This window comes from Liolophura sinensis, chromosome 11 (genome assembly GCF_032854445.1).
Source record: "Liolophura sinensis isolate JHLJ2023 chromosome 11, CUHK_Ljap_v2, whole genome shotgun sequence".
Taxonomy (NCBI): domain Eukaryota; kingdom Metazoa; phylum Mollusca; class Polyplacophora; order Chitonida; family Chitonidae; genus Liolophura; species Liolophura sinensis.
The window spans coordinates 3,475,842-3,489,085 of NC_088305.1; the positions used below are offsets into that span (position 1 = coordinate 3,475,842).

The window sequence follows — 13,244 nt, forward strand, 5'->3', positions numbered from 1 at the left end:
CCACTGATGAAGACTAACTGGTCGCTGGACGAGATGGAGGATTTACTATGCGCAACAATAACGTACCTACCTCAATTAATTGGCCGCTGGCTCAATTTGTCTCTTGCAACAGCCGAAGATTGCTGGCGCATTTTAACCTCATTTTTTAAAACACCAGACTTTGCTGATGAAGACCGGAAGCGTTTACAACGTCTGTCTGTTACGTTGTGTCATTGTTATAGGTGGTCGGGGTAAGGAACACGCTGGGCTAGGTCCATGACATCTACCGTCGGTGAATGACCCGGTTGTGCTCCAACTTAGCTTGTGATGCGCTGGGACACGTGGAAATAGTCCAAAACTTTTAGAGCTGTATGTGTACAGCTGTAAGAGAATTCGACCTCTTCCTAATAATGCCTCCGTGCCGCAGGGCAGCGCAATTCTGCCATATACCAATGCTACTTGATACTCCTTTTAGGCAATTTGATGTTTGTTTTTCATTTGGAAAATTGTCCCGACTGGTCGGAACGACAAAAAATAGTCTATAGACTCATTAGTATGTTCCTCCCCACGGAAATCTTTAGTAAAAGGCGAAAGATTTATTCGTGGATTTGAAGAGAAACCAGAGTTAGTCTTCATCAGTGGCTGCTGTAAAACCTACCTAACTGGTCGCTGGACGAGATGGGGGATTTACTATGCTCAACAAAAATGTACCTACCTCAATTAATTGGCCGCTGGCTCAATTTGCCTATCTTACCATTCGAAGATTGGAGGCGCATTATAGCCTCATTTTTTAAAACACCAGCCTTTGCTGCAGTAGACCGAAAGCGTGTACAGCGTCTGTCTGTGACGTTGTGTCATTGTTATAGGTGGTCGGTGTAAGTAACACGCTGGGTTAGGTCCATGACGTCTACCGTCGGTAAATGGCCCGGTTGTGCTCCAACTTAGCTTGTGATGCGCTGGGACACGTGGAAATAGTCCAAAACTTTTAGAGCTGTATGTGTACAGCTGTAAGAGAATTCGACCTCTTCCTAATAATGCCTCCGTGCCGCAGGGCAGCGCAATTCTGCCATATACCAATGCTACTTGATACTCCTTTTAGGCAATTTGATGTTTGTTTTTCATTTGGAAAATTGTCCCGACTGGTCGGAACGACAAAAAATAGTCTATAGACTCATTAGTATGTTCCTCCCCACGGAAATCTTTAGTAAAAGGCGAAAGATTTATTCGTGGATTTGAAGAGAAACCAGAGTTAGTCTTCATCAGTGGCTGCTGTGAAACGTATCTAACTGGTCGCTGGACGAGATGGGAGATTTACTCTGCGCAACAATAACGTACCTACCTTAATTAATTGGCCGCTGGCTCAATTTGTCTCTTGCAACAGCCGAAGATTGGAGGCGCATTTTAACCTCATTTTTTAAAACATCAGACTTTGCTGATGAAGACCGGAAGCGTTTACAACGTCTGTCTGTGACGTTGTGTCATTGTTTTAGGTGGTCGGGGTAAGGAGCACGCTGGGCTAGGTCCATGACATCTACCGTCGGTGAATGACCCGGTTGTGCTCCAACTTTGCTTGTGATGCGCTGGGACACGTGGAAAAAGTCCAAAACTTTTAGAGCTGTATGTGTACAGCTGTAAGAGAATTCGAACTCTTCCTAATAATTCCTCCGTGCCGCAGGGCAGCGCAATTCTGCCATATACCAATGCTACTTGATACTCCTTTTAGGCAATTTGATGTTTGTTTTTCATTTGGAAAATTGTCCCGACTGGTCGGGACGACAAAAAATAGTCTATAGACTCATTGGTATGTTCCTCCCCACGGAAATCTTTAGTAAAAGGCGAAAGATTTATTCGTGGATTTGAAGAGAAACCAGAGTTAGTCTTCATCAGTGGCTGCTGTAAAACCTACCTAACTGGTCGCTGGACGAGATGGGGGATTTACTATGCTCAACAATAACGTACCTACCTCAATTAATTGGCCGCTGGCTCAATTTGTCTCTTGCAACAGCCGAAGATTGGAGGCGCATTTTAACCTCATTTTTTAAAACACCAGCCTTTGCTGATGAAGACCGGAAACGTGTACAGCGTCTGTCTGTGACGAGGTGTCATTCTTGTAGGCGGTCGGGGTAAGGAACACGCTGGGCTAGGTCCATGACGTCTACCGTCGGAGATTGGCCCGGTTATGTTCCAACTTAGCCTGTGATGCGCTGGAACACGTGGAAATAGTCCAAAACTTTTAGAGCTGTATGTGTACAGCTGTAAGAGAATTCGACCTCTTCCTAATAATGCCTCCGTGCCGCAGGGCAGCGCAATTCTGCCATATACCAATGCTACTTGATACTCCTTTTAGGCAATTTGATGTTTGTTTTTCATTTGGAAAATTGTCCCGATTGGTCGGGACGACGAAAAATAGTCTATAGACTCATTAGTATGTTCCTCCCCACGGAAATCTTTAGTAAAAGGCGAAAGATTTATTCGTGGATTTGAAGAGAAACCAGAGTTAGTCTTCATCAGTGGCTGCTGTAAAACCTACCTAACTGGTCGCTGGACGAGATGGGGGATTTACTATGCTCAACAATAATGTACCTACCTCAATTAATTGGCCGCTGGCTCAATTTGTCTATCTTACCATTCGAAGATTGGAGGCGCATTATAACCTCATTTTTTAAAACACCAGCCTTTGCTGCTGTAGACCGAAAGCGTGTACAGCGTCTGTCTGTGACGTTGTGTCATTGTTATAGGTGGTCGGTGTAAGTAACACGCTGGGTTAGGTCCATGACGTCTACCGTCGGTAAATGTCCCGGTTGTGCTCCAACTTAGCTTGTGATGCGCTGGGACACGTGGAAATAGTCCAAAACTATTAGAGCTGTATGTGTACAGCTGTAAGAGAATTCGACCTCTTCCTAATAATGCCTCCGTGCCGCAGGGCAGCGCAATTCTGCCATATACCAATGCTACTTGATACTCCTTTTAGGCAATTTGATGTTTGTTTTTCATTTGGAAAATTGTCCCGACTGGTCGGAACGACAAAAAATAGTCTATAGACTCATTAGTATGTTCCTCCCCACGGAAATCTTTAGTAAAAGGCGAAAGATTTATTCGTGGATTTGAAGAGAAACCAGAGTTAGTCTTCATCAGTGGCTGCTGTGAAACGTATCTAACTGGTCGCTGGACGAGATGGGAGATTTAATCTGCGCAACAATAACGTACCTACCTCAATTAATTGGCCGCTGGCTCAATTTGTCTCTTGCAACAGCCGAAGATTGGAGGCGCATTTTAACCTCATTTTTTAAAACATCAGACTTTGCTGATGAAGACCAGAAGCGTGTACAGCGTCTGTCTGTGACGAGGTGTCATTGTTGTAGGCGGTCGGGGTAAGTAACACGCTGGGCTAGGTCCATGACGTCTACCGTCGGTGATTGGCCCGGTTATGTTCCAACTTAGCCTGTGATGCGCTGGAACACGTGGAAATAGTCCAAAACTTTTAGAGCTGTATGTGTACAGCTGCAAGACAATTCGACCTCTTCCTAATAATGCCTCCGTGCCGCAGGGCAGCGCAATTCTGCCATATACCAATGCTACTTGATACTCCTTTTAGGCAATTTGATGTTTGTTTTTCATTTGGAAAATTGTCCCGACTGGTCGGGACGACAAAAAATAGTCTATAGACTCATTAGTATGTTCCTCCCCACGGAAATCTTTAGTAAAAGGCGAAAGATTTATTCGTGGATTTGAAGAGAAACCAGAGTTAGTCTTCATCAGTGGCTGCTGTAAAACCTACCTAACTGGTCGCTGGACGAGATGGGGGATTTACTATGCTCAACAATAATGTACCTACCTCAATTAATTGGCCGCTGGCTCAATTTGTCTATCTTACCATTCGAAGATTGGAGGCGCATTATAACCTCATTTTTTAAAACACCAGCCTTTGCTGCTGTAGACCGAAAGCGTGTACAGCGTCTGTCTGTGACGTTGTGTCATTGTTATAGGTGGTCGGTGTAAGTAACACGCTGGGTTAGGTCCATGACGTCTACCGTCGGTAAATGGCCCGGTTGTGCTCCAACTTAGCTTGTGATGCGCTGGGACACGTGGAAATAGTCCAAAACTATTAGAGCTGTATGTGTACAGCTGTAAGACAATTCGACCTCTTCCTAATAATGCCTCCGTGCCGCAGGGCAGCGCAATTCTGCCATATACCAATGCTACTTGATACTCCTTTTAGGCAATTTGATGTTTGTTTTTCATTTGGAAAATTGTCCCGACTGGTCGGAACGACAAAAAATAGTCTATAGACTCATTAGTATGTTCCTCCCCACGGAAATCTTTAGTAAAAGGCGAAAGATTTATTCGTGGATTTGAAGAGAAACCAGAGTTAGTCTTCATCAGTGGCTGCTGTGAAACGTATCTAACTGGTCGCTGGACGAGATGGGAGATTTACTATGCGCAACAATAACGTACCTACCTCAATTAATTGGCCGTTGGCTCAATTTGTCTCTTGCAACAGCCGAAGATTGGAGGCGCATTTTAACCTCATTTTTTAAAACACCAGCCTTTGCTGATGAAGACCGGAAACGTGTACAGCGTCTGTCTGTGACGAGGTGTCATTCTTGTAGGCGGTCGGGGTAAGGAACACGCTGGGCTAGGTCCATGACGTCTACCGTCGGAGATTGGCCCGGTTATGTTCCAACTTAGCCTGTGATGCGCTGGAACACGTGGAAATAGTCCAAAACTTTTAGAGCTGTATGTGTACAGCTGTAAGAGAATTCGACCTCTTCCTAATAATGCCTCCGTGCGGCGGGGCAGCGCAATTCTGCCATATACCAATGCTACTTGATACTCCTTTTAGGCAATTTTATGTTTGTTTTTCATTTGGAAAATTGTCCCGATTGGTCGGGACGACGAAAAATAGTCTATAGACTCATTAGTATTTTCCTCCCCACGGAAATCTTTAGTAAAAGGCGAAAGATTTATTCGTGGATTTGAAGAGAAACCAGAGTTAGTCTTCATCAGTGGCTGCTGTAAAACCTACCTAACTGGTCGCTGGACGAGATGGGGGATTTACTATGCGCAACAATAACGTACCTACCTCAATTACTTGGCCGCTGGCTCAATTTGTCTCTTGCAACAGCCGAAGATTGCTGGCGCATTTTAACCTCATTTTTTAAAACATCAGACTTTGCTGATGAAGACCGGAAGCGTTTACAACGTCTGTCTGTGACGTTGTGTCATTGTTTTAGGTGGTCGGGGTAAGGAGCACGCTGGGCTAGGTCCATGACATCTACCGTCGGTGAATGACCCGGTTGTGCTCCAACTTTGCTTGTGATGCGCTGGGACACGTGGAAAAAGTCCAAAACTTTTAGAGCTGTATGTGTACAGCTGTAAGAGAATTCGAACTCTTCCTAATAATTCCTCCGTGCCGCAGGGCAGCGCAATTCTGCCATATACCAATGCTACTTGATACTCCTTTTAGGCAATTTGATGTTTGTTTTTCATTTGGAAAATTGTCCCGACTGGTCGGGACAACAAAAAATAGTCTATAGACTCATTGGTATGTTCCTCCCCACGGAAATCTTTAGTAAAAGGCGAAAGATTTATTCGTGGATTTGAAGAGAAACCAGAGTTAGTCTTCATCAGTGGCTGCTGTAAAACCTACCTAACTGGTCGCTGGACGAGATGGGGGATTTACTATGCTCAACAATAACGTACCTACCTCAATTAATTGGCCGCTGGCTCAATTTGTCTCTTGCAACAGCCGAAGATTGGAGGCGCATTTTAACCTCATTTTTTAAAACACCAGCCTTTGCTGATGAAGACCGGAAACGTGTACAGCGTCTGTCTGTGACGAGGTGTCATTCTTGTAGGCGGTCGGGGTAAGGAACACGCTGGGCTAGGTCCATGACGTCTACCGTCGGAGATTGGCCCGGTTATGTTCCAACTTAGCCTGTGATGCGCTGGAACACGTGGAAATAGTCCAAAACTTTTAGAGCTGTATGTGTACAGCTGTAAGAGAATTCGACCTCTTCCTAATAATGCCTCCGTGCCGCAGGGCAGCGCAATTCTGCCATATACCAATGCTACTTGATACTCCTTTTAGGCAATTTGATGTTTGTTTTTCATTTGGAAAATTGTCCCGATTGGTCGGGACGACGAAAAATAGTCTATAGACTCATTAGTATGTTCCTCCCCACGGAAATCTTTAGTAAAAGGCGAAAGATTTATTCGTGGATTTGAAGAGAAACCAGAGTTAGTCTTCATCAGTGGCTGCTGTAAAACCTACCTAACTGGTCGCTGGACGAGATGGGGGATTTACTATGCTCAACAATAATGTACCTACCTCAATTAATTGGCCGCTGGCTCAATTTGTCTATCTTACCATTCGAAGATTGGAGGCGCATTATAACCTCATTTTTTAAAACACCAGCCTTTGCTGCTGTAGACCGAAAGCGTGTACAGCGTCTGTCTGTGACGTTGTGTCATTGTTATAGGTGGTCGGTGTAAGTAACACGCTGGGTTAGGTCCATGACGTCTACCGTCGGTAAATGTCCCGGTTGTGCTCCAACTTAGCTTGTGATGCGCTGGGACACGTGGAAATAGTCCAAAACTATTAGAGCTGTATGTGTACAGCTGTAAGAGAATTCGACCTCTTCCTAATAATGCCTCCGTGCCGCAGGGCAGCGCAATTCTGCCATATACCAATGCTACTTGATACTCCTTTTAGGCAATTTGATGTTTGTTTTTCATTTGGAAAATTGTCCCGACTGGTCGGAACGACAAAAAATAGTCTATAGACTCATTAGTATGTTCCTCCCCACGGAAATCTTTAGTAAAAGGCGAAAGATTTATTCGTGGATTTGAAGAGAAACCAGAGTTAGTCTTCATCAGTGGCTGCTGTGAAACGTATCTAACTGGTCGCTGGACGAGATGGGAGATTTAATCTGCGCAACAATAACGTACCTACCTCAATTAATTGGCCGCTGGCTCAATTTGTCTCTTGCAACAGCCGAAGATTGGAGGCGCATTTTAACCTGATTTTTTAAAACATCAGACTTTGCTGATGAAGACCAGAAGCGTGTACAGCGTCTGTCTGTGACGAGGTGTCATTGTTGTAGGCGGTCGGGGTAAGTAACACGCTGGGCTAGGTCCATGACGTCTACCGTCGGTGATTGGCCCGGTTATGTTCCAACTTAGCCTGTGATGCGCTGGAACACGTGGAAATAGTCCAAAACTTTTAGAGCTGTATGTGTACAGCTGCAAGACAATTCGACCTCTTCCTAATAATGCCTCCGTGCCGCAGGGCAGCGCAATTCTGCCATATACCAATGCTACTTGATACTCCTTTTAGGCAATTTGATGTTTGTTTTTCATTTGGAAAATTGTCCCGACTGGTCGGGACGACAAAAAATAGTCTATAGACTCATTAGTATGTTCCTCCCCACGGAAATCTTTAGTAAAAGGCGAAAGATTTATTCGTGGATTTGAAGAGAAACCAGAGTTAGTCTTCATCAGTGGCTGCTGTAAAACCTACCTAACTGGTCGCTGGACGAGATGGGGGATTTACTATGCTCAACAATAATGTACCTACCTCAATTAATTGGCCGCTGGCTCAATTTGTCTATCTTACCATTCGAAGATTGGAGGCGCATTATAACCTCATTTTTTAAAACACCAGCCTTTGCTGCTGTAGACCGAAAGCGTGTACAGCGTCTGTCTGTGACGTTGTGTCATTGTTATAGGTGGTCGGTGTAAGTAACACGCTGGGTTAGGTCCATGACGTCTACCGTCGGTAAATGGCCCGGTTGTGCTCCAACTTAGCTTGTGATGCGCTGGGACACGTGGAAATAGTCCAAAACTATTAGAGCTGTATGTGTACAGCTGTAAGACAATTCGACCTCTTCCTAATAATGCCTCCGTGCCGCAGGGCAGCGCAATTCTGCCATATACCAATGCTACTTGATACTCCTTTTAGGCAATTTGATGTTTGTTTTTCATTTGGAAAATTGTCCCGACTGGTCGGAACGACAAAAAATAGTCTATAGACTCATTAGTATGTTCCTCCCCACGGAAATCTTTAGTAAAAGGCGAAAGATTTATTCGTGGATTTGAAGAGAAACCAGAGTTAGTCTTCATCAGTGGCTGCTGTGAAACGTATCTAACTGGTCGCTGGACGAGATGGGAGATTTACTATGCGCAACAATAACGTACCTACCTCAATTAATTGGCCGTTGGCTCAATTTGTCTCTTGCAACAGCCGAAGATTGGAGGCGCATTTTAACCTCATTTTTTAAAACACCAGCCTTTGCTGATGAAGACCGGAAACGTGTACAGCGTCTGTCTGTGACGAGGTGTCATTCTTGTAGGCGGTCGGGGTAAGGAACACGCTGGGCTAGGTCCATGACGTCTACCGTCGGAGATTGGCCCGGTTATGTTCCAACTTAGCCTGTGATGCGCTGGAACACGTGGAAATAGTCCAAAACTTTTAGAGCTGTATGTGTACAGCTGTAAGAGAATTCGACCTCTTCCTAATAATGCCTCCGTGCGGCGGGGCAGCGCAATTCTGCCATATACCAATGCTACTTGATACTCCTTTTAGGCAATTTTATGTTTGTTTTTCATTTGGAAAATTGTCCCGATTGGTCGGGACGACGAAAAATAGTCTATAGACTCATTAGTATGTTCCTCCCCACGGAAATCTTTAGTAAAAGGCGAAAGATTTATTCGTGGATTTGAAGAGAAACCAGAGTTAGTCTTCATCAGTGGCTGCTGTAAAACCTACCTAACTGGTCGCTGGACGAGATGGGGGATTTACTATGCGCAACAATAACGTACCTACCTCAATTACTTGGCCGCTGGCTCAATTTGTCTCTTGCAACAGCCGAAGATTGCTGGCGCATTTTAACCTCATTTTTTAAAACATCAGATTTTGCTGATGAAGACCGGAAGCGTTTACAACGTCTGTCTGTGACGTTGTGTCATTGTTTTAGGTGGTCGGGGTAAGGAGCACGCTGGGCTAGGTCCATGACATCTACCGTCGGTGAATGACCCGGTTGTGCTCCAACTTTGCTTGTGATGCGCTGGGACACGTGGAAAAAGTCCAAAACTTTTAGAGCTGTATGTGTACAGCTGTAAGAGAATTCGAACTCTTCCTAATAATTCCTCCGTGCCGCAGGGCAGCGCAATTCTGCCATATACCAATGCTACTTGATACTCCTTTTAGGCAATTTGATGTTTGTTTTTCATTTGGAAAATTGTCCCGACTGGTCGGGACAACAAAAAATAGTCTATAGACTCATTGGTATGTTCCTCCCCACGGAAATCTTTAGTAAAAGGCGAAAGATTTATTCGTGGATTTGAAGAGAAACCAGAGTTAGTCTTCATCAGTGGCTGCTGTAAAACCTACCTAACTGGTCGCTGGACGAGATGGGGGATTTACTATGCTCAACAATAACGTACCTACCTCAATTAATTGGCCGCTGGCTCAATTTGTCTCTTGCAACAGCCGAAGATTGGAGGCGCATTTTAACCTCATTTTTTAAAACACCAGCCTTTGCTGATGAAGACCGGAAACGTGTACAGCGTCTGTCTGTGACGAGGTGTCATTCTTGTAGGCGGTCGGGGTAAGGAACACGCTGGGCTAGGTCCATGACGTCTACCGTCGGAGATTGGCCCGGTTATGTTCCAACTTAGCCTGTGATGCGCTGGAACACGTGGAAATAGTCCAAAACTTTTAGAGCTGTATGTGTACAGCTGTAAGACAATTCGACCTCTTCCTAATAATGCCTCCGTGCCGCAGGGCAGCGCAATTCTGCCATATACCAATGCTACTTGATACTCCTTTTAGGCAATTTGATGTTTGTTTTTCATTTGGAAAATTGTCCCGATTGGTCGGGACGACGAAAAATAGTCTATAGACTCATTAGTATGTTCCTCCCCACGGAAATCTTTAGTAAAAGGCGAAAGATTTATTCGTGGATTTGAAGAGAAACCAGAGTTAGTCTTCATCAGTGGCTGCTGTAAAACCTACCTAACTGGTCGCTGGACGAGATGGGGGATTTACTATGCTCAACAATAATGTACCTACCTCAATTAATTGGCCGCTGGCTCAATTTGTCTATCTTACCATTCGAAGATTGGAGGCGCATTATAACCTCATTTTTTAAAACACCAGCCTTTGCTGCTGTAGACCGAAAGCGTGTACAGCGTCTGTCTGTGACGTTGTGTCATTGTTATAGGTGGTCGGTGTAAGTAACACGCTGGGTTAGGTCCATGACGTCTACCGTCGGTAAATGTCCCGGTTGTGCTCCAACTTAGCTTGTGATGCGCTGGGACACGTGGAAATAGTCCAAAACTATTAGAGCTGTATGTGTACAGCTGTAAGAGAATTCGACCTCTTCCTAATAATGCCTCCGTGCCGCAGGGCAGCGCAATTCTGCCATATACCAATGCTACTTGATACTCCTTTTAGGCAATTTGATGTTTGTTTTTCATTTGGAAAATTGTCCCGACTGGTCGGAACGACAAAAACTAGGCTATAGACTCATTAGTATTTTCCTCCCCACGGAAATCTTTAGTAAAAGGCGAAAGATTTATTCGTGGATTTGAAGAGAAACCAGAGTTAGTCTTCATCAGTGGCTGCTGTAAAACGTATCTAACTGGTCGCTGGACGAGATGGAAGATTTACTCTGCGCAACAATAACGTACCTACCTCAATTAATTGGCCGCTGGCTCAATTTGTCTCTTGCAACAGCCGAAGATTGGAGGCGCATTTTAACCTCATTTTTTAAAACACCAGCCTTTGCTGATGAAGACCGGAAGCGTGTACAGCGTCTGTCTGTGACGAGGTGTCATTGTTGTAGGCGGTCGGGGTAAGTAACACGCTGGGCTAGGTCCATGACGTCTACCGTCGGTGATTGGCCCGGTTATGTTCCAACTTAGCCTGTGATGCGCTGGAACACGTGGAAATAGTCCAAAACTTTTAGAGCTGTATGTGTACAGCTGTAAGAGAATTCGACCTCTTCCTAATAATGCCTCCGTGCCGCAGGGCAGCGCAATTCTGCCATATACCAATGCTACTTGATACTCCTTTTAGGCAATTTGATGTTTGTTTTTCATTTGGAAAATTGTCCCGACTGGTCGGGACGACAAAAAATAGTCTATAGACTCATTAGTATGTTCCTCCCCACGGAAATCTTTAGTAAAAGGCGAAAGATTTATTCGTGGATTTGAAGAGAAACCAGAGTTAGTCTTCATCAGTGGCTGCTGTAAAACCTACCTAACTGGTCGCTGGACGAGATGGAGGATTTACTATGCGCAACAATAACGTACCTACCTCAATTAATTGGCCGCTGGCTCAATTTGTCTCTTGCAACAGCCGAAGATTGCTGGCGCATTTTAACCTCATTTTTTAAAACACCAGACTTTGCTGATGAAGACCGGAAGCGTTTACAACGTCTGTCTGTTACGTTGTGTCATTGTTATAGGTGGTCGGGGTAAGGAACACGCTGGGCTAGGTCCATGACATCTACCGTCGGTGAATGACCCGGTTGTGCTCCAACTTAGCTTGTGATGCGCTGGGACACGTGGAAATAGTCCAAAACTTTTAGAGCTGTATGTGTACAGCTGTAAGAGAATTCGACCTCTTCCTAATAATGCCTCCGTGCCGCAGGGCAGCGCAATTCTGCCATATACCAATGCTACTTGATACTCCTTTTAGGCAATTTGATGTTTGTTTTTCATTTGGAAAATTGTCCCGACTGGTCGGGACGACAAAAAATAGTCTATAGACTCATTAGTATGTTCCTCCCCACGGAAATCTTTAGTAAAAGGCGAAAGATTTATTCGTGGATTTGAAGAGAAACCAGAGTTAGTCTTCATCAGTGGCTGCTGTAAAACCTACCTAACTGGTCGCTGGACGAGATGGGGGATTTACTATGCTCAACAATAATGTACCTACCTCAATTAATTGGCCGCTGGCTCAATTTGTCTATCTTACCATTCGAAGATTGGAGGCGCATTATAACCTCATTTTTTAAAACACCAGCCTTTGCTGCTGTAGACCGAAAGCGTGTACAGCGTCTGTCTGTGACGTTGTGTCATTGTTATAGGTGGTCGGTGTAAGTAACACGCTGGGTTAGGTCCATGACGTCTACCGTCGGTAAATGGCCCGGTTGTGCTCCAACTTAGCTTGTGATGCGCTGGGACACGTGGAAATAGTCCAAAACTATTAGAGCTGTATGTGTACAGCTGTAAGAGAATTCGACCTCTTCCTAATAATGCCTCCGTGCCGCAGGGCAGCGCAATTCTGCCATATACCAATGCTACTTGATACTCCTTTCAGGCAATTTGATGTTTGTTTTTCATTTGGAAAATTGTCCCGACTGGTCGGAACGACAAAAACTAGGCTATAGACTCATTAGTATTTTCCTCCCGACGGAAATCTTTAGTAAAAGGCGAAAGATTTATTCGTGGATTTGAAGAGAAACCAGAGTTAGTCTTCATCAGTGGCTGCTGTGAAACGTATCTAACTGGTCGCTGGACGAGATGGAAGATTTACTCTGCGCAACAATAACGTACCTACCTCAATTAATTGGCCGCTGGCTCAATTTGTCTCTTGCAACAGCCGAAGATTGGAGGCGCATTATAACCTCATTTTTTAAAACACCAGCCTTTGCTGATGAAGACCGGAAGCGTGTACAGCGTCTGTCTGTGACGAGGTGTCATTGTTGTAGGCGTTTGGGGTAAGTAACACGCTGGGCTAGGTCCATGACGTCTACCGTCGGTGATTGGCCCGGTTATGTTCCAACTTAGCCTGTGATGCGCTGGAACACGTGGAAATAGTCCAAAACTTTTAGAGCTGTATGTGTACAGCTGTAAGAGAATTCGACCTCTTCCTAATAATGCCTCCGTGCCGCAGGGCAGCGCAATTCTGCCATATACCAATGCTACTTGATACTCCTTTTAGGCAATTTGATGTTTGTTTTTCATTTGGAAAATTGTCCCGACTGGTCGGGACGACAAAAAATAGTCTATAGACTCATTAGTATGTTCCTCCCCACGGAAATCTTTAGTAAAAGGCGAAAGATTTATTCGTGGATGTGAAAAGAAACCAGAGTTAGTCTTCATCAGTGGCTGCTGTAAAACCTACCTAACTGGTCGCTGGACGAGATGGAGGATTTACTATGCGCAACAATAACGTACCTACCTCAATTAATTCGCCGCTGGCTCAATTTGTCTCTTGCAACAGCCGAAGATTGCTGGCGCATTTTAACCTC

The 13,244-nt window shown here is 44.8% G+C and overlaps 21 non-coding genes across 21 annotated transcripts; all 21 read right to left on the reverse strand.

Annotated features, from left to right (window-relative positions):
- Nucleotides 1-486: 486 nt before the first annotated feature.
- On the reverse strand, nt 487-607 carry LOC135478635 (U5 spliceosomal RNA). Its single transcript, XR_010445539.1, has one exon. It is a non-coding gene; the product is annotated as a U5 spliceosomal RNA (small nuclear RNA).
- A 503-nt stretch (nt 608-1,110) lies between these two features.
- LOC135478636 (U5 spliceosomal RNA) lies at nt 1,111-1,231 on the reverse strand. Its single transcript, XR_010445540.1, has one exon. It is a non-coding gene; the product is annotated as a U5 spliceosomal RNA (small nuclear RNA).
- Nucleotides 1,232-1,734: 503 nt separating this feature from the next.
- On the reverse strand, nt 1,735-1,855 carry LOC135478564 (U5 spliceosomal RNA). Its single transcript, XR_010445473.1, has one exon. It is a non-coding gene; the product is annotated as a U5 spliceosomal RNA (small nuclear RNA).
- Nucleotides 1,856-2,358: 503 nt separating this feature from the next.
- LOC135478526 (U5 spliceosomal RNA) lies at nt 2,359-2,479 on the reverse strand. The gene has a single exon (XR_010445437.1). It is a non-coding gene; the product is annotated as a U5 spliceosomal RNA (small nuclear RNA).
- A 503-nt stretch (nt 2,480-2,982) lies between these two features.
- Nucleotides 2,983-3,103, reverse strand: LOC135478637 (U5 spliceosomal RNA). The gene has a single exon (XR_010445541.1). It is a non-coding gene; the product is annotated as a U5 spliceosomal RNA (small nuclear RNA).
- Nucleotides 3,104-3,606: 503 nt separating this feature from the next.
- On the reverse strand, nt 3,607-3,727 carry LOC135478458 (U5 spliceosomal RNA). The gene has a single exon (XR_010445372.1). It is a non-coding gene; the product is annotated as a U5 spliceosomal RNA (small nuclear RNA).
- Nucleotides 3,728-4,230: 503 nt separating this feature from the next.
- LOC135478638 (U5 spliceosomal RNA) lies at nt 4,231-4,351 on the reverse strand. The gene has a single exon (XR_010445542.1). It is a non-coding gene; the product is annotated as a U5 spliceosomal RNA (small nuclear RNA).
- A 503-nt stretch (nt 4,352-4,854) lies between these two features.
- Nucleotides 4,855-4,975, reverse strand: LOC135478784 (U5 spliceosomal RNA). Its single transcript, XR_010445680.1, has one exon. It is a non-coding gene; the product is annotated as a U5 spliceosomal RNA (small nuclear RNA).
- Nucleotides 4,976-5,478: 503 nt separating this feature from the next.
- Nucleotides 5,479-5,599, reverse strand: LOC135478551 (U5 spliceosomal RNA). The gene has a single exon (XR_010445460.1). It is a non-coding gene; the product is annotated as a U5 spliceosomal RNA (small nuclear RNA).
- Nucleotides 5,600-6,102: 503 nt separating this feature from the next.
- LOC135478527 (U5 spliceosomal RNA) lies at nt 6,103-6,223 on the reverse strand. Its single transcript, XR_010445438.1, has one exon. It is a non-coding gene; the product is annotated as a U5 spliceosomal RNA (small nuclear RNA).
- A 503-nt stretch (nt 6,224-6,726) lies between these two features.
- On the reverse strand, nt 6,727-6,847 carry LOC135478639 (U5 spliceosomal RNA). Its single transcript, XR_010445543.1, has one exon. It is a non-coding gene; the product is annotated as a U5 spliceosomal RNA (small nuclear RNA).
- A 503-nt stretch (nt 6,848-7,350) lies between these two features.
- On the reverse strand, nt 7,351-7,471 carry LOC135478459 (U5 spliceosomal RNA). The gene has a single exon (XR_010445373.1). It is a non-coding gene; the product is annotated as a U5 spliceosomal RNA (small nuclear RNA).
- A 503-nt stretch (nt 7,472-7,974) lies between these two features.
- On the reverse strand, nt 7,975-8,095 carry LOC135478640 (U5 spliceosomal RNA). The gene has a single exon (XR_010445544.1). It is a non-coding gene; the product is annotated as a U5 spliceosomal RNA (small nuclear RNA).
- Nucleotides 8,096-8,598: 503 nt separating this feature from the next.
- On the reverse strand, nt 8,599-8,719 carry LOC135478529 (U5 spliceosomal RNA). Its single transcript, XR_010445439.1, has one exon. It is a non-coding gene; the product is annotated as a U5 spliceosomal RNA (small nuclear RNA).
- A 503-nt stretch (nt 8,720-9,222) lies between these two features.
- LOC135478552 (U5 spliceosomal RNA) lies at nt 9,223-9,343 on the reverse strand. The gene has a single exon (XR_010445461.1). It is a non-coding gene; the product is annotated as a U5 spliceosomal RNA (small nuclear RNA).
- Nucleotides 9,344-9,846: 503 nt separating this feature from the next.
- On the reverse strand, nt 9,847-9,967 carry LOC135478530 (U5 spliceosomal RNA). The gene has a single exon (XR_010445440.1). It is a non-coding gene; the product is annotated as a U5 spliceosomal RNA (small nuclear RNA).
- Nucleotides 9,968-10,470: 503 nt separating this feature from the next.
- Nucleotides 10,471-10,591, reverse strand: LOC135478339 (U5 spliceosomal RNA). The gene has a single exon (XR_010445266.1). It is a non-coding gene; the product is annotated as a U5 spliceosomal RNA (small nuclear RNA).
- A 503-nt stretch (nt 10,592-11,094) lies between these two features.
- LOC135478460 (U5 spliceosomal RNA) lies at nt 11,095-11,215 on the reverse strand. The gene has a single exon (XR_010445374.1). It is a non-coding gene; the product is annotated as a U5 spliceosomal RNA (small nuclear RNA).
- Nucleotides 11,216-11,718: 503 nt separating this feature from the next.
- On the reverse strand, nt 11,719-11,839 carry LOC135478461 (U5 spliceosomal RNA). The gene has a single exon (XR_010445375.1). It is a non-coding gene; the product is annotated as a U5 spliceosomal RNA (small nuclear RNA).
- A 503-nt stretch (nt 11,840-12,342) lies between these two features.
- LOC135478360 (U5 spliceosomal RNA) lies at nt 12,343-12,463 on the reverse strand. The gene has a single exon (XR_010445286.1). It is a non-coding gene; the product is annotated as a U5 spliceosomal RNA (small nuclear RNA).
- Nucleotides 12,464-12,966: 503 nt separating this feature from the next.
- LOC135478679 (U5 spliceosomal RNA) lies at nt 12,967-13,087 on the reverse strand. The gene has a single exon (XR_010445582.1). It is a non-coding gene; the product is annotated as a U5 spliceosomal RNA (small nuclear RNA).
- Nucleotides 13,088-13,244: the final 157 nt, after the last annotated feature.